The sequence below is a fragment of the Carassius auratus genome, chromosome 41, assembly GCF_003368295.1.
Source record: "Carassius auratus strain Wakin chromosome 41, ASM336829v1, whole genome shotgun sequence".
NCBI classification, from domain to species: Eukaryota; Metazoa; Chordata; class Actinopteri; order Cypriniformes; family Cyprinidae; genus Carassius; species Carassius auratus.
The window spans coordinates 18,586,601-18,609,335 of NC_039283.1; the positions used below are offsets into that span (position 1 = coordinate 18,586,601).

General features: G+C 36.5%; 1 protein-coding gene across 3 annotated transcripts in view; it reads left to right on the forward strand.

Moving 5' to 3' along the window:
• Window positions 1–5,883: 5,883 nt before the first annotated feature.
• The window catches only part of LOC113059165 (semaphorin-6D-like), a 139,841-nt gene continuing 122,989 nt past the window's right edge, over window positions 5,884–22,735 (forward strand). For all 3 annotated transcript variants that reach the window (XM_026227450.1, XM_026227451.1, XM_026227452.1), the window contains exon 1: window positions 5,884–6,129. The gene's annotated coding sequence lies outside the window, so the exon portion shown is untranslated. The remainder of the gene's footprint in view (window positions 6,130–22,735) is intronic.

The window sequence follows — 22,735 nt, forward strand, 5'->3', positions numbered from 1 at the left end:
TGGCACACTTCCTGTGCTCTAACATCATAAACAGAGAGATAACAGACAGAATTTGGATTAAGATTCAGGTGTTTATGATTGCTAAATAGTTTAAAACATGCAAGCCATTTGTCAAAAAACTGCCATACTTGACAGAATAATTGATTCAGCTAAGACAAAGAGGCACATCTTTCCAAGTTTTAGATCCTACCAGGAGAGTGATTTTCCATGTGGAGCTGGCTGCAGGATTGATGTTTTATGAATTGTGAAGGGGTTGGAAGTAACAGTATGGGAGCAGATTTGACTCGCAGATGGCACAGAGCCAGTTGCACCCCACTGGATGACTGACAACTTCATACTAGGCCTTTGCTGTCCATTGATGCTCTCTTAGCTTTTGGAATCAATTAAGGACATACTGTATACAACTATAAACCTAAAAAGAAAAAAGAAAAAACTAGAAAATGTTACTGTATATCCCGTACCTATGAATAATTGTAGATTAATTCAGGCAAAAAAATATGGAGTTAAACAAATGCAGCAGAAATATGTAGTACTTTAATGTTTGTATGTTTGTCTTTAAATATAATACAATGAAATGTACTTAACATAAACGTGCAAATATTCGGCAATTTCTAATTTGCATTCATACTCTGTTCATGTGTGCAGAAATTTAAGCTCTAACATAAAATAATGAGATTGTATGTTATATTTACTAGTCCTCAAATAATTTTTTTTTCAAATATATTTTTTATTTATTTACATTATTTTTGTTGCCTAAATATAAAATATAATGTTGCCTTTTTGTAATTTGTATAAAGTGATTTAAATGAACAATTAATATGAACAAACTGTAGAACTGGTCACAGACATCTTTGTCTGAACATTCTAGAACTACTCCAGCAGGGATGAACCCTCATCTCAGCTCTTTTTGATTGGATTTGATTTGATTTGATCTGAACAGAACCAAAGGTAATGTCTCATTTTTGACCTTAGACAATTTAGTACTTAATAGAAATTCTAGCATGATAAGGACTGCCAAGGTCAGGCCAGCTGCCTCACACACTGCAATTTCACAGTGCTCAGATTTTTATTAGGCAAAAATGAAAGAACTATAATTATTGAGACACAGCAAAACTGAGCAGTTGCGCTGATGAACCATTTGCCAGCTCAGTCTGAATGTCAATGAAATAGAACAAAATAGAAAGACCTAGGTCCTACATTACTAAACATTTTCCTGAAGGAAAAATTACGGTGTTAAAGGGACACTAAGCAGGAATTACTCCCATCTAGTGGTGAAATTGTATTTTGCATTCAAACTAATTTTGCTCGCCAGCGCCTCGCTTTTTCAAATGCGCGTTGCATCTACGGTAGGCGATATATACCAAAAAGCTTTGACGGGATGTTTTCTAATAGCACTTCGTCGAGTTTTCCTTCAGGTGAACAGGTGTGTTATTTCAAACAAACTGCAACATGACAACTAACAAACGAATGTTACAGTATGAATTACTGACTGTGGAAAACATGAAATATTGTAATTAGTAGTTATGTCTAATTTATTCGTTATATTTTCTGAATTATATGCATTGTTAGATATAAAAAATATTATAATATAGACTGTAACACTGACTTACCTGTCTAGAAGAAAACTGGCCACTTCAGCGTCTCTTTTGAAATCTTTATCCAGCATTAGCTCTTTCCACCTAGAAAAAGCTTCCCCGACATTAACTCTTGTTTTCTGTAATCTACGGTCACGTTTCCTTTTACGTTCTATTTTTGACTGTTTTGGCGACGATGTTTTCTTCTCCTGTGGCGCGGCATATGTATGGTCCATAATAAGAATGCAATCCAGACTTTTAAACTTGCCAGTGCAGTTTCAAGCGCCTCTCACTGCTCTGCACCTGCATTTCTGGCTCTGACCGAAAACGCGCTGTGGAAACGCGTTGGCTTAGTACTTTTTGTCCCTCTCTGCTATTATAGTTTTGCAAGATGGCGGAACTACATGGAAGCCTCCATCGACCTACCCGTCCCATGTATATAAAGATAATAAATTCTTCATTTACAAGGATTAGTTTAAACATTGGCATAGGTATTTGTACACCATTGAGGGCATATTTATGAATAAAAATATTGATTTTAGATAATAAAATACCTAAAAAGTTACTTATTGTCCCTTTAACATTTTTAACCCATTGCATGAAATCCTCTTGTCTCAGTTGCCCTCAAGTGTCTTCGCTCCCCTGAGGACACAAGAGATGCACAAGAGATCACCGACTGCTGAATGTTTCATAGCTTTGTTCATTGCACATATATTTTTTAGACTTTTAGACTGTTCCTTGTGAGGTTTTATTTGACTATTAATATAAGCTTGGTCTTTCTGGCTTAATTTTGTCAGGAGTTAACTCTATTTCATCCTAGCAGATGCTTTCTTAGTAAAGCATGCTCATTTAATTCCAATTTAAAAGTAAAAGTGCTGACAGCAATACAGCACCGTGTAAGAATGCAACTGTTGTACTGCATTAACTGATTATGACCAAATGTAGTTCTGTAAAGTAGTTTTTAATGTCTTCATCTGCTAAGTAGAACAAGGAATTAAGGGGGATTGAAGAGGGATTTAAATTTAGAGAGTAAGTTGCACAGCACTGAGATAAATGTGTTGAAGTTGACATGATAGTTAGTAAGATGTCTTTTCTAGTTGATGGAGATTAAGGTGCACTGTGTGCTAATGTCATTTGTGGATTTCTTTGATATGTTGGGATGTACTTTAGGTGTCTTGTTATTTAAAATGCTCCTATCACAAGAAATCACATTTGTTCTTGATCTTTTGAGATGAAAGAGTTCACTAGGAAAACATACTGTAACTTTCAGAACACATGACTTCCTTGTCAGTGAAAAGGCATTTATTGAAAGCTGTGGGTGACTATGTAAATTCACATCTTTTTGATGTCAGACAGATAGATCTGAAATCATGCAAATCTGTAGGAACACATGGCCAGCCACATGCCAACGCTGCAGTGTTCACAAATGTCTGTCCAGTCAGGATGAGGTGGCAGGAGGTAAAATAGATTCTATTATTAAATGCCAGACAATCTGATAATAGTTTAATGAGGGAAAGTCTGTCAAACCTTGCGCTTTTGACTGTGGCACCTGCCACTCTGCATATCCTTGTGAAGAATCGCAGTTTTAGGAAAAGAGTGGCTGAAGCTCATTTTTAACAATGTCCCTGATCATTTCAGTCTGATATTGACGGTTTAACCAAGTTGAGCAAAAAAAATATATATATATATATTTAATGTGTTGTTTTGCAACCCACTGACTTGCAATGGATGGACAAAACAGTTATTAAATTCTTCAAAATACTGTATCTTCTTTTGTGTTTCACAGAAGAAAAAAATGGCAGGTTTGGAACATCAAGACGGGGAATATATGGCGTAATTTCCATTTTTGGGTGAACTACACTTTTTAGTGTTGTTATTATTATTATTCTTAAAAGAACTATGAAAAAATGTAAAATAAAAAAAACAATAAAAATGACAAAAGCTTAAATAAAACTTAATAAAACGTATAAACTTACCAAAACTTAAACTAAAATGAATTGTAAACCAAAGAATATAAGCATAAAAGCTAATTGAAAATATTAATAAATACTACTATAATAGTATGTAAAATAACACTAATCTCTTTAAGACAATAATGACCTAAAGGTCAGACGAAGGTAGAAACATGGTCATAAAAAACTAAATAAAGACTCTTTTTGGACTTTACTCACATCATGAGTGGACCTTGGAGGAAAATAAGTAGGGGAAAAATGTATGATATCCCATTTAAATCTTAATTGTGTTAAAGTTTTTATGAGATCAATGTGGAAGTGCACTGCTGCAGTAGCACTGGAGATAACTGTGCAGTTTAGAGTATGCTTCAAAGGCACCTTTAATGTTCTGATCAAGGCATATTGTTCATATTCTCAACAGTTGCTGTGTGTGTTTCCAGGAACAGAGTCTTCTGGAACACAAACCACATGATTTGCTACAGAGATGATGACAGCACCAGGATGTGTAGCCAGCATGTCTGTGTATGTTTGTGTGCTTGAGTATAAACACAGTGTGGGCAGGTCATATGATAGACCACATAGTACTTTGAGGTTTGTGTCCATGTTGTTAATGAAAGTGAAGAGTGAATGTTAGAAGGAATGTTAACACGTTAAAGGTTCAGTAAAATGTAATGCTTCAGATGCTATAGTTTGCTTACACCAAGAGAAGTAGATCAGGCTGATTTTTATACTGATACAAATTCAGTTTGTTTGTGTTGGAAATTACTGGTTTAGAAGACCTAATTTATGTATGTCAATGGCCTTTCTTTCAAATATTCATAATTAATGTTTAACCATGAAATATTACAGTATGAAATATGTCTTTGAGCCAGACAGCACAAATCTGAATTCAAATCAGATTCTTTCCCAGATTGGTATTCAAGAGCTTTTGTTTTGATGATCCATGTCACACTCCGAATCAGCTAAAGCTGAGACATAAGGATCAAAAGAAACGGAAGCAATTAAAAGAGAATCTTTATATTTAAAAAAAAATCCTGTATTGACAGATCTCTGACCACGATAGCTGGTTGAGAGGAAGAGAAACGGAAAACACATTAAAGATTTTGTCAGTGTCCATTACAGAAGAGTGAGCAGTCAGAGGATATAGTGGAGCTTTATCCAAAGTGAATGAATTTGGATCTCTTTCTTTTCCAGAGAGCTCACCACAGTTACTGGGCTTTTAGCAAACATCCAGCTGCCAAAGGAAATTACAGATACATCTGTCTGTAAATATGCCAAACCAACCAAAAACCCACAGAGTCCATGAAAAGCATGACAAAGCAAAACACCAACGATAATTTCACCATTTGTACTTAAACATTTTAAACACTTTGCCATGCTGGGAATCATTAATATTCAGAGTACTACACTTCTGCTATTTTCCTGCTTATTTCTTATGCCCTCTATATGCTTTACTGCTTAGTGACTATTTCATGTTGTTTTTCTCTCTTATGTTACAATAGCATGTAAATGGAAAGAAAAAATGTGTTCAACAACATCACATGGCTATGGACTTTAGTGTCTGGCCACTGCAGAATGCCCGGGTTTTATGGTCCATGGCTAAACTCTGTTGGAAATCTCGTGTCAAGGGAGAGCTGAGCTCTCTAAAAGTGCCCACTGAACCAAGATGATCTCCTCTCTGCCTTAGTCCAGAGAACCTCTGTGAACAGAACCACAATGTTGAATGTTTGCTTCTTAGATATTTCTTACATATTATATATTTAATTAAATTAATTCATATTTCTAAGCCAGATCTGTAAAATGATTTCCAGTTGAGCATTTATTATGTTATGCGATTGTGTGAATTATTTATAATTACCTTTGTATGTGACAGTGACCTGAATAAGTCTAATGGGTGACAGCTAGAATTTTTTTTTTTTTTTCTAATTTATTTCAATTTTCATACTTTAAAAATCTGACATAATAAATTGTCTAAACAGTTGTTATATGGTTAGGGGGGTGGGGCATATAGATATAAAAAAATAAAAGCAAATAAAAATCAATGCCGGGGAAAATATCATCTCTTAATTAAATGTTTTGTTATACATGTTAAATATCCCCATATTGGAAAACGCCTTAATTTTATGAGGTAACTTCTAAATGCAATTACCTCATACACTACTGGCCATCAGACTCCTTTCTGGCCAGCTGTTTTGGACATGTAATGGACTATTAGTCATGAAAAATGATCTACAGTTCAAACAGTTCACGTATTGGGCGGGGATTATTGGAAACTTTTAAAGGGAACCATCCGAAACACTACGGCGGATTCTGATTGGGCAATCGACCTGTCACTCTAATATTAGGGGCGTGGTTTGGGAGCGATAGCTCACAATGTAATAGAGTTTTAGCGCAGTCTTGCTTTTCATAGGCGTGTGTCAACTGTGTGTGCCAAGGGCTGCTCCGCTTACTAATGCGATTAATGAACACAACGAACCAACTGAAGGAACACTAAACAAACACCCTGATTGTCCGTTTCGTCTGTTTTAATACGGACAAGCTGCGTGTCTGCAAGGAATCAAGCCTCTACACGAGCACAAAGGAACATTAAAAACGAAGCAAAGGTAAATGAGCTGGTTTTCTCTTCTCCAAGAAGTTTTTTTTCTTCTTTTCTGTTTATATGATATGAACTCTGGCCGTGACAGTCTGTGAAGTTTTGGATAGGATGAAACACTGCGATTAAAACAAGCAGGTATCGTTTCAGATAGGAAAATATTGCAGTCAGGGGCGACGTGAAGGCAGCCTTTATTGGTAACGTTACAGACAATGCGGTTCTGATCTGATTCACTCCTCAGATTTTTAGTTTTGCACGTTTTAGGTGCTGTTGAAACGTGTATAGTTTTAGTCTCCAATGCAGATTGTCCACTTACAGTATTTCTTATGCCATGACAATGTTGTGGACAACGCAGAACACGCGCTGGTCATGTTGGTGAGAAACACATGATTACATGTGAAGTATTTCAATTTTCTAGTTTAACCTGTACTGGTTAAGTACTGGACTAGTGTATGCACGTGAAACATATATCGTGTGTCTGTCAGTTGTTTATAAAACAAGCGCAGCACTGGCCAGCTGGACTAAAGAGTAGCCGTGGCTTACGTCCTGGTCCAAAAAGATTGGCTTTCTGGTTTTGGGCTCCTGATCGGTGGTTTTGGAGGAGTTTGGCCTTGGGCACAGAGCTGAGAGTGCACTATTCCTTCAGCGTGTTGCGCACCTTTACTAGCTGTGTGGCGGCGAATTAATTACGCTTACGACTGGTGCAGAAATCGAATTATAAAATTATTGTTTCCACCGAGTAATTTTCATAAAAACAAATATGGGATATTCAAGCACATTGATCTCGTTTTGTTTTCATGACAGCTGCGGATTAACCGAAACATCACCGTTTACTACTGTTATTGTCACCAAGATTTCATTTGTCGTTATTTAAATCACTGTTCTCGATGTTAAGCTTTGCTATTCAGCACACTCCTAACCATTAAAATAATTAATTTAACTAATTTAAAAGTGCAAATTAATACGTAACATAGTGGCATATAACCTGGCTTGGCATATAAACATATTGCTTCTGTAAGTAATAAAACGAAGAGAACAAAGAAATGCATTAGAAACAAAGAGTGCTTGACATTTTCCAGTATCTAACTCTAGAGGGCTTATTAAAGCTAAAGCCTTAAAGTTATCCAGATGAGAGCACTGAGGGAGTGATTTTCTTTTTTTCCTGCCAATATTGTTTGATGATATAATGGACTGCTGGAGATTTAAGCTGCGTTTACGCGTCTGTTTTCTGTCTGTATACATTCATTTGAGACAAAGCTGACTGTGTCTGATATCTTGGAAAGACCTGCTTTTTAACTGAGAAGTGCATTTAACCGAGTACGCGAGCAAACTCTCTTTAGAAGGCACGCGCACTAATATGCGTGAGCGTTTCAAAAGCAGCATTTTCAATTATCCTTTTGACATTGTTCATAGTTATGTTTTTTTGACCGAGCAGTAATTAGTATTGTGATTTTAAAAGGTTGGCATTCGTTAAAATAACAAAAAACACATAATAATTTCCCAGATTATTATTATTATTATTATTATTATTATTATTATTATTTTAATTTTACCATTGGCAGTAATTTTCAGAGATATCTTATTCTATTATGGGGGTTTATTGTTTTGTAACTATATAAAATGAACAATGTCATCCATTTATGTCCATTAAGTGGGCCAATCAATAGAAATAAATTCTCATTCAGAACAATTATGGCTGTCACCTATCAAATACAAAGGCATTTGTAATATCTGTATATATCATAACACATATGCTTTACTAGAGTACATTGCTGGTACTTTTGTTACAGATCAGTCATTTTCCCATGCCACATTTTGATAATCTGGGCCATATTTGTCACTTTCAATAATGTTTTTGCTCCAACTGCTGGGTACTGTTTGACCCTGCTTTAGAATTCTTAAAATGTTTCGTCCCTCTCTGATAAAAATTCAACCGTAAACAAGACCAAGAGTAGCTTGGAGGCTTCATTCCTCCGGATGCAGGAGGTATATTTTTGGAATCTACCCCGAGGTTGCCTTGAATCATCTAAAGTGTTATTGAATAATGAATAGATCTCTGAGCTATCATTAGACATTTTCCTGTGGTTTTGTATTATTATTTTTTAAAACATTTGATAACTGTTGTTTAATAAGTAGGTTTGGTCCATAATTGCAATATAAGTGCATTTAAATATTCAACTAATTCTGAAGTGACCCAAGTAGAATTTTAATGTATTATGAATACGGTCAGAAAGTGTGATGCTTTCCACTTAAATAGCTTTTCTCTCTGCATTACTTTGCTGATTTGAAGGCTATTAGATATTAAGTATTACAATAATCCTTGAATATACTGTGCTGACTTTTGTATTGTTTGAGGTCAACGCTCAGAAATAAAAGTTGGAAAGCCATGCCAATAAATGATGATAGATTTTTTATTTTTAGATGAACTTTAAATCACATCTTTGCAAACAGTATACAAAATCATAACTAAGAAAAGAGTACATGAAACATGAAATTGCCAGTAGCTGCATTTTGCCCGCAGATTGGTTTGGCTATTTTACTGAGAATAGTTCTCAATCATAGCAAAACAACCCGGCAACCAGATTCATTTGGAACGAGCACATTTACAGACATCCCTCGTCCTTGTTTTGGTTAAAAGCTTTGATTTAAACTGTAATCATAATCTGATCATTAACCTGCTCATATAGAAGGAGATCTTTAATATTCAGATTCAGACAGATATAGGACACAGGATGCATTTTCCCTTTAAAGTTACCTCAGGTTTTTGTCTTAGCCCTTAGTGGGTGCCTCCAGGCTAGGGTAATGATGCATATAATCTGGGTGTAATTTTATTTCCAATTTCCATTGCTGTAGTTTTGCCCCAAATGATGTTACGCTAGCTGTGCACAATGAATGGCTGTGCGCTCCTAATGGCTCCTAAAATAGCGTTGGTGCTACTTTGGATCAAAGCCATCACCTACTGTTGTTACCCCCCCCCCCCCAACCCATTTCATCAGACAAGGACAATTTACTTTGGAAACTTGTTACCCTGCTTTAGTTATTCATAGCCATTTTTATGTTGGATCGAACTTCTAGAATGGAACAAATGCAAGTCAATTCATTTGCATTTGAATGCGGACTAAACAACTACTGTGTACCTGTTCTGGAACGACTGTGAGACACAATGGATTACTTTCAATTAGTTACTCTGGGGAGTTCACTCTACATTATGATGGCTCCTCATATTTCATGTTGATTGTTGTAACTCGTAGCAACAGGGTAGCCAATAGCTGGAAGATGCACCTAGAGAGAGGACGGTTACGAGACTATTGGGGTGCAGTGGAATGAGAGCTGTTGTTATTGCCTGGCTGCCTAAGTCCAGTGAGGGGTCTCGTAGCCCTGGGGAGTGAATTATTACCTGTCAGACCTAGGACCTCGGCATCATCCATTAGGCAGCCCTCTTGCAGGGGCAGTCAGCCCCAACATGGCAGCGCGATCAGTGGGCCTTGGCCTTCAAACCTGTGCCTCCTCTCTCCTGGTGGGTACAACTTGTGGAGTTCCAGCTGTTATGAACATCTCCAGAAATTGTGAACACAGAACTCAGAGTCCCTGCATTATATACAAATGCTAGGATGCTTAATAGCCATAAGGGTTCGGTCAATAGACGATGCCATTGTCTATCACCGATGGCTGATAGACATCTGGATGTTGCGAGACGTTTATAATTATTGATTATTTTTGGACTATTGTAGACTGTTTGGGTCATCACCGCTGCGGAGTTGCTGCACACTGAGGATCCGTGCAGTTCTCTTTATTAACCGCTAGAGTGCCACAATTTACATAGTGTTGCTTAATGTGTGTGCACCGTCAGCACAGTCTAGATCAGGGGTGTCAGACTCAATTCCTGGAGGGCCGGAGCGCTGCTGAGTTTCGTTCCAACCCTGCTTCAACACACACATACCATGTAGCTTTCAAATAAGGCTGAAAGACTTGATTAGTTGGATCAGGTGTGTTTAATTAGGGTTGAATCTTAACTAAACCCTGCTCTAGACTGTGTGTTCACACTGATCTTTTTTAATTAGGGAAAGCTTTTGTGTATACAAAATCTATGCAAAGTCATACACAAAATCTATATAAAGTTTTATACATGAGACCCAATGATTTGTCCAGTGTAGAGTTTCAATTTGGGAGGAAATTCAGTTCATATTATGGCATAAATTGGTTGGTCCTTGTCTAAAAATGTGTGTTGATGTTTGTTTGTTTGTTTGTTTGTTTGCTTATTATTTAAATGCAGTCTTGATGGTAGCTGGGGAAAATGTTCATTTTTTTGGAGTTGTCAGTGGAGGCACGTGTTTTCACTGCTAGAAAAGCTAGCACTTGGCTGTAAAGCCTGGGTGAGTAAGCAGTAAAAAAAATTTAAAAAGAGTGATGCAAACTGAGAGAGAGGACGAGTGTGTGTTGGATGTCACTTTGGACGAGTTACAGGCCTCAGCCCCCAGGTCCCTTCTGCCCTTGGAAAACATGCCTGGCTTCCAGCAGCTTTGTAAGCCATTTTTCTGAAACTTTAACCTCTTGTCAAACATCACACGCAGAACCACAGCAGCCACAGATGGAGAAAGACGGAGAACTGGACACTTCTGCAAAGCACACTGAGATGGAGTGTGTCCAGACATTACACAAAGACCGAGATATGTTTGCAAATTAAGAGATTAAACACAGAAAAAGAAAAGGCCGATCACTTGCTGAGTACAACAGCTTTGTTCACTACAAGATGATGTTTTATTCATTTCCATGTGTGTAATGGGTTGTGTGTAGGTAAAACAAAATGGCTTTGCAAATCACTAACAGATGTCTGATGAGGTCCAAAGCAACTTATTTTTTTTTATCACTTATGGCTATGATGAACAGGGATTTTGTTTCTCCTGTCAAAAGCTGTTGTCTCTTAGATGGAGATTATTAGAATTACAGGAATAATATTTTAGTTTGTTTTTATTCGTGTGAAATCATTTACTGATAATACAAATGCACCAATAATAAAATTCAGAATAAAATGTAATGTTATGGCTGCTAACTGCCAATTAAAAAAAGTATAATATCTTATTTTACTTTTCAATAGAATTAAAATATAAAGTGCTAAAAATAAAATAATTGTAAATCCAAATTTGAGTACATCAGAAATTATAATCTACATTAGGGGTGGGAATCACAGGGTGCCTAACAATACGATACAAATTCCGATACATGGTCCACAATATGATAAAATCATGAATACAGCGATTCTGCGTAACCGATATATTGCTAGACAATCCTATAACGGCACATCAGGATATCTGTCTAACTATGAAAAGAATAAAATAAAAATGGCTATATTGAGGTACATATCGTTATCTTTCATACCGCGAAATAAGATTTTGGTCATATCGCCCACCCCTACCACAATGGTTTTTAAAATATTACATTTGTGGAAATGAGTATGCACAAATTAATATATAAATCCAATCAGTACTAATAAACAAAAGGACAATGACCAATATATTATGCATCTGCAATTAAAAAAGGTATAAACCCACATTGTCTTATTCGATGACAGAATTTGACCCTGTAACTGTAATGAATATGACATTTTTCGTCACTTCTATGAAAACAAATACACCATGCGGATCACGTACGCATGCACACATTGTGATTCATGAGGAAAGAAGTGGCTGCCTACACAAACTGTCATCTTTAAGAATGTAAGGCTAGTTGAGTAATGAGAGCTAAATGGAGACTGAGTGATAACCGTGTGAAATCACTGAAGTGTATCATTGTTTTATTATTTCTTTTTTCTAGTGACTCTTCTTTCCACCTGATTATGGAATCATGATTACCCCGTTTGCCTAATTTGAATATTCAACCATATTCTCAGCCACTAGACTCCACACAGACACCTTTTTGTACTCATCACATTGGTATGCTAATATTCCTAGCTGTGCTCAAATCCATGGGAAAAAAATGTGTCCAGAATTGCTTTCCTCCCCAAACCTCCTTCCGAAGCCACTACACCGGTCTCGTTCTCCCACCCCGACCTGCAATGCGACCTGCAGCTCTCCATTTTAATTACTGTTCTCCATACATAGAGGTTATTGATTGTCTCACTCCAGGGTTGTGGGCTTGGGGTTGCTCCAGATTGTGCTTTAAATGATCTCTTAATCACTTTATAATGGAACAACTCTTCCTGCTGCATTGATTAGCTGCTTGTCCTGGAATTGTTGTGAGCCTTCAACTTTTTAATCTGGTTTTAAACTCTCAGCGCTCCTTTATAATATGTTTATTCCCCAGAATGCCTTGAGAAGGACCTTATGTTAACCATTCTTTCCACTTATGGTGGAAGATAAAGTATTGTTCATACATGGATAATCTGATATAGGTTATTATGAAGCCATTTATGTTTCTTTCATCACCCTCTAATGAATTTAGAGGATGGAATCTGATTTGAAGAGTGAGTGGTTTCTTCCTGGGGATGTGCAATACTGTACATTTATAATCGACTAGTCGGTGAGTTGCCTGAACAGGAAGTTCTGGGTAATTAGACTGCTTTCAGGTTCACCTGATGGATTATTGGATGGGTTTCTTAGGGGGTGTTTACATAAGACATTATTACATTATTATATCCAGAAATGGCTACACAGAACACAGTGGTAGGGCAGCTTTGTGCTTTGCGAATGTGGTGGAATTAATTTGAAGACACTTTTCCAAGAGTGCATTGATTTATTTAGCAAACAAGTAAAATATAACCACTTTTTTATCATATAATTTGGGGTTGGATATTTCATTGTGCATGCTAATTTTACTATTTTAACTTTGAAAACACCTTTTCCATCGTCTAATGCTCACTGAATCTAAACAACACTTATAATTTAATATGTTTTAAAACAAGATTAATCTCAATTTCAAAATGAATAGTTTTTTTTTTACTGTAATCATAATAATGATGGTGCCTAGCTTTTCTCTTTTACCTTAAGACTGAATGGTGTGAAAATGTAATGGTTTTGGTACAGCTTATTTAGTCAGAATTTGTATGTTGGTGCATTCCTAAGACAAAACAGTCCACCTCACTAATTGACTTGTCAGTTGGTGATTCTCAGTGTTTGGGTTAATGCTGGAACTGCCCATTGTTGCTCTCAAGCATGTAAACTTACACAAGGAGAAACAGCAGGTGAACAAAAGCAGAAGGAAATCATTTATTCTCAGGTGTTCAGCATAACTGACAGCCTCTAAGCAAGAAAAAAAGCCATTTTAGAAATGTATTTTATATTACTGGGATGATGGTGACCTTAAAGAGTCAGTCTGAGTGTTTCAGGTTTGTTTTGCTATAACGTTTATAGGTGGCTATAAAAAGCACCTGAAATGCACTCATCAGAGTCAGAGCTGGATAAATGACTTGACTGCCTCACTGCATGTTTTTAAAATGAATTTGTTTTTATGGCTTTAAAGAGTGAAATGGAGCAGGAAATTACAGCCTGAAGATAAGGAGATTCTCCCTCTCACAGAGGCCGTGGAATCCCAAGGTACCGCAACACCACCCGTCACTCAACCAGGACTAGCAGCATTCATCAACCGCAAGACACAGCAGAAGTTGAAATTTGATTTGTGTGTGCTTTGGAGCGGGTGGCATTGCTAAAACCATGTATTGTGGAATAGGCAATCATATATGCGATTAAAAAAAAAGTGTGTGTGTGTAATATGCATGGGAAATGCATTTTGAAACAAAATACACATTATAAACAATCACATTTATTTGATAGAAATATAGCACATAAACCACTTTAAAACTGTGTTCACATAGATTTGGCTGGGAATTATTAAACAACTGATAAATTGTTAAAGACAATCACTGTGGGACCATTGAATTTAAAGTAATTGCAAGAAAAATAGTTCTGAGAAAAGCATGATGTCTCTTGGCTGATATTTTATGTCTAATTCATTGGAATTTTAAGTGTGACTGAGTATTGTTGTTTTGCTGGAAATTATGATAAAATGGTTTATATAATAAACTGACACGCGGTAATGTCTAGATTTTGATGATCCAGTAAAATAGGTTAAAACTTGAACAGTAAATCTATTATTGAAAAAAAAAACATCTGATTATAAACTCTGATTAGAGAAACTGTTTGACGTCTATGTACACTAGCCAGTACACACACACACCTGTCCCTGCATATCTGTGGAAGTCTACATTAATATGGCTTGCAGCTGTAAACCTCTAATCTCTCTCTGCCTTGCCATGTGCCTTTATGGGTTAGTTCACCCAGAAATGAAAAATTCATAATTTACTTCCCTTAATGTTGTTAATTAATTGTGGACAAAAGCAGCTGAATCATTCTTGTAAATATAAATACATATTTTGTGTTCTGCAGAAGAAACAAAGTCATACAGGTATGAGACATGAGGGTGAATAAATTATAAAAAAAAAATTTTTTTTGTCCCTTTAATAAAAATGCTGTCTCTTGACACATAAATAATGTAAACTACTCATACCTGCTTGTACCCCTGCAAGTATATTCACTGTCATAAATACATTTATGGTGCTTTTCCATTACCAGTACCAGCTCAACTTGACTCGGCTCGCTTTTTGCTCTGTTTTCCATTGCAGTTAGTACCTCCACAATAGTACCTGATCATCATAGTGACGCTGCAGGAAACGCCATGATGTAATCTTCTACGCGACACACACCCGATACCCACACACACAGAACAATGGAGGAAATCGAGTGTATCCTGTTTTTGATCCTCGGGATGTGGCTGTTTCTCACAGCAAGAAGACAAACATTGTTTCAGGAGAGGCTGAGAGCAGCAAAAAAAAAAAAAAAAAACAGGAGTTTACTCCGTCTGGTGCGTGCAATGATGACGCAGTGAATAGTGACGATTCTCTCTGACCAATCAGCAGTGTGCCATGTTTTCACGTCACATTTTAGTACCGCACAGAACCTCGTCTGAGGTAATACGAAAAAAGTATATGGAAGCAGGTACAGGTACAACTTTTACACAGTGAAAAACCAAACAGAGTCAAGTCAAGGCGAGCTGGTACTGTGTAGTGGATAAGCGCCATTAGTGTGACCACTAGTGTCGCTTTCGAATCCCTCCAATTATAAAGCCCTCTATAAATAGAAAGTCTAGTATGACCTTTGTAGATACTCCGAAGGCATTCTTGTGCAGTTCTGAGAAAGGGGCCGATCTAAAGGTTTAAAGCTCAGTATCTGCTTTGTACATCTGAGCCAAGTTCTGTGAGCATGTGCAGATAACCTGGGTTTGGTTTGGACGCTGTCGAGTTTCAGATTGGAAGCAGATTTCCCTCTCGTACTGTTTTTCTGCAAACACTCTTTTAGAGACTGGTTATTTTTAGGCCTGGCTGTGGACGTGTGGGCCAGAATTGAGACTTGAGGAAGGGGTATAAAATAACCCTCCTGGCTCTTGGCCAGAGTGCTCACTAAACCCCCCTCAACCCCATAACAACAGCCCACACCCCACCACACATTCCTCAAGTATGTCCCACCATTAACCATATGATGACTCAACGGTGAATGTGGGAAGGGAAATACATGTGCATGCACATTTCTGCTCTTTTATCCTTTCAAGCTTTTTGTAATGTAACAGGTAGCAGCAAATATCTCTCTTCCACAGACAGACAGACATACACACACACACACACTTCTGGTGTAGTGCTTTCAGGCTGCTTCATTTGATCTTGCTTGATTGCTTTCTCACATTATCTGTGTTGTTGGCCTGCAGCTCATCCCTGTGGAGCAATCTCTGATGTATGAAAAACAACTCGCCATAAACACATTTCAACCACAGAGACTGATATTACCTCTAATGCATCTCTCACTACAGGCATATACCTAGATTGTCTCTCTCTCCAGTCCCGTGTCATCATATAGTGATCACAGTGGATATTACTGGGGGGCGTTCAAGACTCCATGAAATAATCAAGCCTGGCCCCCATCCCACTCAAACCTCCCTCTAGACAGTCCCCCTAAAAATATCTCCGGTGTCTCTCATTATCATATACTAACAGTAACTGGACCTCCTCCCCAGGGTGTGTCACATGGAATATATGAGCTTGAATATGGGGTGAAAATAGGCTTGCAAATGTTTAAGTTGGCTTTTTAGGTATTTTTTGCTCTGTGAAGTCCTCCTTCACAGTCCTTTCCCCTCTTCCAATTCACTGAATGGATGCTTTGTTATTGCTGCGTGATTTGGTCAACACATTGTATTAAATCTTAGCAAATATCGCAATAAACTGGAAAAATATTGGCTCATTTGCTAAAGTAGAAAAAAAGTTATTATAAAAAGTTATACAATAAATAATTGTATTATACTATTAAGTTAATTAGGAGTGTTTATTATTATTATTATTATTATTATTATTATTATTATATTTTGTTTATTTGGAACACCTTGACTTAAACAACATATTATTAAATATTCGTAAATTATAATTTAAATTTAAATATATATAAATATAAATATATATAAATATAAGTATATGTACATTGATAATAATAATATATTTAATATAGACATTTTAATGGTAATGTATTTGCTGTAATTTCTTCAATTGCACATAATTTATTCCGATATACTGTTGTCATTTCTTCCTTTTGTGTGACCCAGTATTGTGTTGTTAATTTGTATAATCCCTGAATTTTGTTAATGTCACAATACACATAAGCACATTAATGCACATTAACTCACATTATAAGGCACATTGTGTGAGTTGGAGGCTGAGGATAAGTTTAGCAAAGATATATTTTCACTCGCTGAACACAGAATTAGTGCTTATGAGTTTCACTCACTGTCAAGCGAGCTGTGCTTTTTTTCAGTTCATCTCAATTGATGCGCAGCGCACCTGGATTGGTGATTCAGTTGCCAAGGAGTCTTTGAGGGTTGAAGAATAAGAAAAAATACATTACAATACATTAAATGTCTAGCTATATCTCTGCTTTTGAAGTCACAACATGGGCAAGACCAAGACCTTTTTAGACAGATACTTTACATTTTGTGGCTGGTTAATTAACTAACTGGCTGAAGCATACAGTACAGCACGTGACCATTCAGTGTGTCCCTCAAAGCTCAATGGGAAAATCATTCAGCCACAGTTAACCATACCGCTTGGCATTACAGCAATGCTGCAATCAGTTCAGATTTAGATGGTATTTTTTGGTTCTTTCTCAATTAGCATGATAATAGTGTGTAGATAGACGGGAAGATCTAATCTCATTCCTCTGTGACGACTGGCAGCTTATTATCACACAGAATGTTGCATCAGTTAACTAACATGCTGAACTGCTCTATAAATCTCACATCACACCACCAGCAGATGGGAAAGGGACAATGGCAGATTGTACTTCACTTTAATAATATTATGTTTCTTTAGTGGAATTCTTTAGTGGTTTTCGCAGCTATTATTCTGTCGTAACAGTCTCCTGGTTGTTCTCGTTTAAAAAAAAAAAAAGAAGATTGAGAAAGATGGAGACATCAGACCACCCTGTAGTGTTTTCAGTGAAAATGCTTTTAAAAAAACATTTGACCTCCTTTAGACAAAGTCTACATATTCTTCTTGACGCAATCTGATGGGGTCGAAAAGTCAAAGGTTAAGCAGGAGCAGTGTGTCAAAGCCATTGATTTTTCTTCCAGAGGGAAGTTGAAGGTGGAAGATACCCAGGGTCAAATCGTTTGCACTCTCAGAGGAAAGGAATGGGGGAATGGTCATCCTCAACTAGGCTGAAACTGAATCCTGACCCGATCTCTCTCTCTCTTTTTTTAGGGAACGGAAACTACTTCTGCCAAGTCATCCCTGGCAATAAGGTAGTAAAGGTTTTAAAAAGTGGTCTGAATCATCAGTGGATGGGATATAGATGACTTTTTTTAGATTTTAATCTCTTACGAGTTGGATGATATAAAGATACATGATATAAAGATACAATATCACTTATCCATATGAGATACCTTTTTTATTATATCTATATTGGTTGATAATGGATATTTAACTGTTCATGCTCATTTCTCCCTTTTTTATATATAGATTACCTTTGAGTTAAAAGGTAATCTAAATATAAAACATTAAATTAAAAACATTAAATGTAGTCTTTAGCAAATCTCAAAGTTAATATCCATTTTGGTTTTGTACATTTGTAATGTTTTGAAATCTAACTTCATTTGTAGCATTTAAAAGGGCTGATGGCAGTTTTTATGTTTTGTTTTGGTATATTTGGACAAAATTGAAAAGAAACTGAAGCATTAGTCTCCATGTTTGACATGCAACCTTACAGGCTCTGCATAGTGTGCGTGCAAGTGTTGGTTTTTTCCCCCTGATGTGTGTTTTAGTGAGATGATGTCCATGCATTATTTATTTTTAGTAATACTCCCCAGTGATCTCCTCTCTCCAGAGATATATCTGGGATGGTGAGACCTCCTGCCTCAGGCACTCTGACTTAATCAAACTTTGGTGGCTCAGCGATTAGACGTTCCTTCTGGAACTTCTCTTGGCTTGGGCAAAACTCAATGTTTTTACATATTTCTTCGTGGTTTAGATGGATTTGGTTTTTGTCTTTAAATAGATGCTAAGGAGAAGCCAAAAATTAGCATTTTCAGGAAAAGCTATAGCTAAACGCCTGCTGTATTATTCGAGGGTGTTTTAAATAAGCAGCAATACTTGAGTACAGTGCTGTAAAAGTTTGAAGACCAAGCCAAGCTAGAGTAATAAACTCTCTTTACTGTACTGTAAAGCACATAGATGCTGGAATGATGCCTATGGCTCAATCAGATTTGTTTTGTCATAAACGTTTCCAGCATATTTTTTCCCTGCTTTTTTCCTCTTTCAGATAGAAATTTAGACTTGGGTGAGATTCTTTCTGAATGACCACATGCCCGTTTTAAAAAGTTGATATAAAAGTTTCAAAGCAGCTTAAGCCATTTAGTGAAGCCATGATGACAGTCCAAAAATGTTTATGATATTCATATGATGGTGATATTTGTTAATTCCGGAAATCTGGACCATACCGTGACAAAAGACCATAGGAAACTATTTTCCTATTTTTCTAAACAAGTTAAAAAAAATGGTCTTGTCCTTTTTAGTCTGCGAGTCTCTCTGGAGAAAAGGTGTCTGCTAAATAGCAAGCACTTAGTTAGTTAGTTAGTTAGTTATAAAGCACATATTAAAACAACCACAAGGTTGACCAAAGTGCTGTACATGAGAAACAATACATAAAAAGAGAACTTCAAACAGCGAAGTAAAATACACACGGTAAAATTAATTTGTCATTAAACGCCTCAGATAAAAAAAAAAAAGATTTAAGCTTTGATTTAAACAGAAAGAGGTGATACTGTTCGAATTAACGTTGGTAAGCTGTTCCATAGTTTGGGTCCAACCCTTGCAAAGGCTCTGTCCCCTCTATGTTTTAGCTTAGTCCTACACACAGAGAGTAATCCAAGATCCCCAGACCTAAGTGACCTAGTCGAGTTATGAGGGAGTACCAAAACAGAAAGGTAGCCTGGAGCTAAGCCATGTAAACATTTGTAAACGAAGACAATTTTTTTAAAACTCCATTCTAAATGTAAATGGTAGCCAGCACAAAGACATCAAGATGGGAATAATGTGATAAAAAAATTTTGCTACCGGACAACAGTCTAGCAGCAGCATTCAGAACAAAACTATAAACACCTAATAGATGAGCTATTAGCACCATAATAAAGTGAATTACAATAGTCAAGATTAGTTGTAATGAATGCATGGATAACTGTTTCGAAATTCTTGAGGGAGAGAAAAGTTTAAACTTTTGCAAGGCGCCGTAAATGGAAAAAGCATGATTTGATGACTGATTTAATCTGTTTATCAAACCGAAGTCCTGAGTCAATTAAAACGTCAAGGTATTTAGCGCACGGAGTAACATGAGAGCTTAAAATGCCTAGATGCAAATCACCATGATCATAAAAGTCACTTGGTCCAAACAATCCAACTTGGTCCAACACTTAGTTTATGTGAAGAACAATTGGAAAATTTAACATTGCTTTTTTTTAAATAGAACTCCAGTTGTATAATGAAGTCCATAGTGGTACAAAATTGATTTTTTTTTTTTGTACTGCATTTAACCATATAACAAAAAAACAAAAACACTTGGATCCAACTCAAAATGGACTAACTGGCAGAAAGGTTCTGGCTGAATTTCTAAAAAGCATCACTTAACCTCTAAATATACTGTTATTGATGCACTTGTGTTTCTTTGGGTCTTTTAAGTGGGCTCCTTGCTAGAGCAATGTAAAATGTATCTGCATGGACACAAAATATGAGTTTTTTCAAGTTGTTGGAGAAAAAAAATACAGGATGGATGGTTTACCTGTTAGTAGGGATGTCCCGATTCCACTTTTTCACCACCGTTAACGATGCCACAGCATTGGCTATATGCCGATTCCGATATCAGTCCGATATTTTTATTTTATTCTTGAACTAATACTAATAATAATAATAAAATAAACGGAAGCACTTTGCTCAATTAGCCATCTAAAAAACAAAAATCTATCTAGGAGTGTAGGGTGATCAGCTGGCTATAGTTCTTATCAGGGATTGCTTTAAAAGACTTTGAGGAATGTTGGCAGAATGCCACCCGTATTCTGCTCGCTGCAGACCGGGGGTTGACAAAGACTGTGCTTGTAGAAACATTCTTGCTGAAATGCAGATCTAGGATCAGGTTTCCCGATCCTATGGACTAGTTGAACTTTATAAATTTTTGTCTTTGTTTTTGTTTTTTTGCACTGATCCAGACATGTTGTACTTTGTGGTGTTGGCTCTGAAGTTGCAAAGTCTGTTGTGCTTGAATTTATGATGCTTTAAAAAAAAGCTAATGAAGACTAAATGTAAACAGGATGCTTAAGAAATGGTTCACTTAACAAAGAAGGTTCTGTAGGTTTAAATCACCCTCATGTGGTTCACAAATTAATGAAGTCTGTTTTATAGTGACCTCCTCCAAAAATAGAGAAAAGAAGCACCATAAAAGACCATACAACATGTCAATTATGCTTCAGCTCTTTTGAAGTCACAGGGCTTGGAAAATTTTTAAATCCCTGATAACCCCTCTGGGCAGGGATTCTTCAGATTTTGGTAGTCCAACATTAATTTAACTAGCCTGAATAAAAAAAGACATTGGCTAAACTTAACTTTAGACAAATCAGCATGATCAAAAACTTAAATTATCATATTTTTTCTTAAAATATCAAGAGAATGTGTGTGCAACAGCTAACAACAACTAAATTTACTCCTTGGATCATATTATAGATTTTGAGTGACCGATCATTTTTCGGATGAGCAAAAGAAAATATTTTTTAAAGAACACTTCGATACAATAGCCAAAACTAATAGTCATACAAAAGATTTGTTATTTAGTAATAATCTTCAATAATTCCTTCCAGTGAGTTCTTAACCACGAGTGAGTTGAACTATAGAGAAGGATCAGTCATATTTGATTGATTCAGTTCCAGGGAATTATTGACTTTGTGAAAAAATATCTGTTTCTCACAAAGTGACTTGAACACCTTTTATTCCTTTTTTAAAGGGACAGTAAGTAGGAATTACTCCCATCTAGTGGTGAAATTGTATTTTGCATTCAAACTAATTTTGCTCTCCAGCGCCTCGCTTTTTCAAATGCGCGTTGCATCTACGGTAGGCGATATGTACCAAAAAGCTTTGACAGGATGTCTTCTAATAGCACTTCGTCGAGTTTTCCTTCAGGTGAACAGGTGTGTTATTTCAAACAAACTGCAACATGACAACTAACAAACGAATGTTAAAGTATGAATTACTGACTGTGGAAAACATGAAATATTGTAATTAGTAGTTATGTCTTCTTTATTCGTTATATTTTCTGAATTATATGCATTGTTAGATATAAAAAAAAATATTACAATATAGATTGTAACACTGACTTACCTGTCGAGAAGAAAACTGGCCACTTCAGCGTCTCTTTTGAAATCTTTATCCAACATTAGCTCTTTCCACCTAGAAATAGCTTCCCCGACATTAACTCTTGTTTTCTGTAATCTACGGTCACGTTTCCTTTTACGTTCTATTTTTGACTGTTTTGGCGACGATGTTTTCTTCTCCTGTGGCGCGGCATATGTATGGTCCATAATAAGAATGCAATCCAGACTTTTAAACTTGCCGGTGCAGTTTTAAGTGCCTCTCACTGCTCTGCACCTGCGTTTCTGGCTCTGACCGAAAACGCGCTGTGGAAACGCGTTGGCTTAGTACTTTTTGTCCCTCTCTGCTATTATAGTTTTGCAAGATGGCGGAACTACATGGAAGCCTCCGTCGACCTACCCGTCCCATGTATATAAAGATAATAAATTCTTCATTTACGAGGATTAGTTTAAACATAGGCATAGGTATTTGTACACCATTGAGGGCATATTTATGAATAAAAATATTGATTTTAGATAATAAAATACCTAAAAAGTTACTTATTGTCCCTTTAAGATTAATATACTGGTCACTATAAAGACCTGTGTGAAGATTCTTCAAAAATATCTCCATTTTATGCTCCACCGATAAGTAAACCGCATATGGGTTTGGAACAGCATGAGAGTGAGTAAATAATGGCAGA